The sequence below is a fragment of the Pteropus vampyrus genome, unplaced genomic scaffold (assembly GCF_000151845.1).
Source record: "Pteropus vampyrus isolate Shadow unplaced genomic scaffold, Pvam_2.0 Scaffold38, whole genome shotgun sequence".
Taxonomy (NCBI): domain Eukaryota; kingdom Metazoa; phylum Chordata; class Mammalia; order Chiroptera; family Pteropodidae; genus Pteropus; species Pteropus vampyrus.
In genome coordinates, this window is record NW_011888819.1 from 807,879 (window position 1) to 810,655 (window position 2,777).

The 2,777-nt window shown below is 36.5% G+C and overlaps 1 protein-coding gene across 7 annotated transcripts in view; it reads left to right on the forward strand.

Annotated features, from left to right (window-relative positions):
• GRIK1 (glutamate ionotropic receptor kainate type subunit 1) overlaps positions 1 to 2,777 on the forward strand; it is a 361,909-nt gene that overhangs the window by 120,053 nt on the left and 239,079 nt on the right. The gene's annotated exons all lie outside the window — the stretch shown is intronic.

Here is a 2,777-nt window from a genome sequence, read left to right on the forward strand (position 1 = left end):
TATATCTGTCCAGTTTTCCCAACATCATTTATTGAATAGACTGTCTTTACCCCGTTATATATTTCTGCCTCCCTTGTCATAAGGGTTGACCATAAGGGTGTGTGCTTTTCTCTGGGATCTCTATTCTGTTCCATTGAATTATGTGTCTGTTTTTATGCCAGAGCCATGGTGTTTTGATTACTATAGCCTTGTAGTGTAATATTCTTCTCAAGATTGCTGTGGCTATTCAGGGTTCCATATTCTTTTGGGATTCCACATAAATTTTAGAATTATCAGTTCTAGTTCTGTGGAAAATGCCATTGATATTTTGACAGACATTGCATTGAATCTATAGATTGCTTTGGGTAGTATGGACATTTTAACAATGTTATTTTTTCCTATCCATGAGCAATAAAGGAAAACCTCATGCATTGTTGATGGGGTTGCAAATTGGTGCAGCCACTATTGACAGCAATATGGAGGTTCCTCAAAAAATTAAAAATAGAACTACCTATAACCAAGGAATTCTACTTTGGGGTATTTATTTGAAGAAATTCAAAACACTAATTTGAAAAGATATACACACCTTTATATTCATTGCAGCATGATTTACAATAGCCAAGTTATGGGAGCAATGTAAGTGTCCATCATTAGATAACTGGATAAAGAAGAAGTGGTACATATATACGATGGAATATTACTCAGCCATAAAAACAAAATGAAGTCTTATCTTTTGCAACAACGTGGATGGATCTAGAGGGTATTCTGCTAAGTGAAATAAGTCAGAGAGAAAAAGATGAATACCATATGCTCTCACTTATATGTGGAATCTAAAAAAAAATAAATTAAAAAAAAATAAATGAACAAAACAAAACAGAAACAGTTTCATAGAAACAGAATAAAGTGATGGTTGCCAGATGAGAGGGGGGTTGGGTGGCTGGGAGAAAAAAGCAAAGGGATTATGAAGTACAAATTGGGGATTTACAATGAAGACGGCAGAGTAGATAAACTGTGTGCTTGCCTCCTCTCACAATCCCTTCGAAATTTTAACTAAACTACAGAACAACCATTATTGAATATTGTCTGAAGACTAGCTGAACAGATGTCCTACAACTAAGGACATACAGAGGAGCCCCCTCGAGACTAAATCTAAATTAGGGGTCTTGCTCATAATAAGAGTCATTACCAGAAATAAATCTTTCTGGCCTATCGGTACACCAGGGCAAACATCTAATTACTGGACATCTGCTCCTCACCATCCTGTGAATGACCCTCCTCCCCTCTGAGTCCCTATCCCACTCTTTGGCTCAAGATGGCATATATACCTCATTTGACTTTTCTGCCTTTGAAGGTCTCATGTATACAAGATTCCTGTACATACACAATTAAATTTGTTTTTCTTCTATTAAAACAAAAACAACTACAAATTGGTAGTTACAAAATAGTCACAGAAATGTAAAGTACACCATAGAGAATATAGTCAATAATATTATAATAACTATACATGGTGCCAGGTGGGTACTAGACTGATTGGGGAGAATCACTTTGTAAAATTCTATAAATATCTAACTATGCTGTACACATGAAGCTAATATAAAATAATATAGAATGTCAATGGTAATTGAAAAACAAAAAAAGATTTTTAAAGGAAGAGGATGAAGTTCAAAATAAATAAATAAATAAGTAAACAAACAAAAGTACATTTCCAAATACCCACTATAAATATCTCGATTTCATGGATGAGAAAGTTGAAACTTGGAGAGGTTAAGTGATTTGCCCAAAGTCACACAGCTAGGAAGAGATTGAATGAGAACTGAAACCCAGAAAGTTGATTCCAGAGCTTCCATGTTACCCATACACTATACTGCCTCCTATGAAAATCGGAATCATTGTGACAGCCAAAATTCACTGATCACTTAGTATAGATAAGCCATTATTTCCATGCATTATTTCATTTAACCTTCAAAACATGCTTATAAAATGAGTGTTGTCATCATCCCCACTGTAAAGGTCCAGAGAGCCAAAGTAACTAGACCCATCCATGTTGCACAGGAGGTTAAGTAGCAGAGGCTAGTTTTGAAACAAGTTATTCTTTCAAAGTTTACACTCTTATGCTTCATAGACTATTGCCTTATAAAAAAAAAAAAAAGGAAAGCTTTATTAACCTCAAAATGCTCACTCTCATCCTACAGTCCAAATATACTAATATATCCCACTTATAGTAAATATTTCCAACCTATCTTGCATGCAAAGATTTTTAAAGATGAATTCCTTTCCAATTTATTCTCTCCCTTTGCCTCCCAAGTTATTTCCCCTCCTGTCACCATAACAACCCACAACCCACAATACACAGTCGGAATCCTTATCGAGAGAGGCAGAAGGGAGAAGCTTTTGATGTATCTCTTCAGGGGTCCTCTCTGACATCTTTATCTCTTCCTGGTGAACTTTGGGCATCCCATGATCTACGACACTGCCAATTAGGCTGCAAACGTTGCAGCTGCCTCTGTGCACTCCTGGCTCTTGGGAGCCCAGTGGGGCATCTTGCATCCATATGCATGCTCTCCCAACACTCAGCATCCCAAAATCAGAACAGAAGGAGCATCTAAGTTACATTAAAAAGTATATTGAGTAAATAAGGAAAAAACAAGGAATGCATCTGCCTATTTCTCCTTTGTCACGAAGGGACCACAACTACTGCAAGCAAATGGGAAAAATAGGATGCTTCCAGACCCTTCTCCTTATTTAATGAAATGAGTAAACCAGAAATCAGTATGTCAGTCCAGAGTGGAGAACAAAAA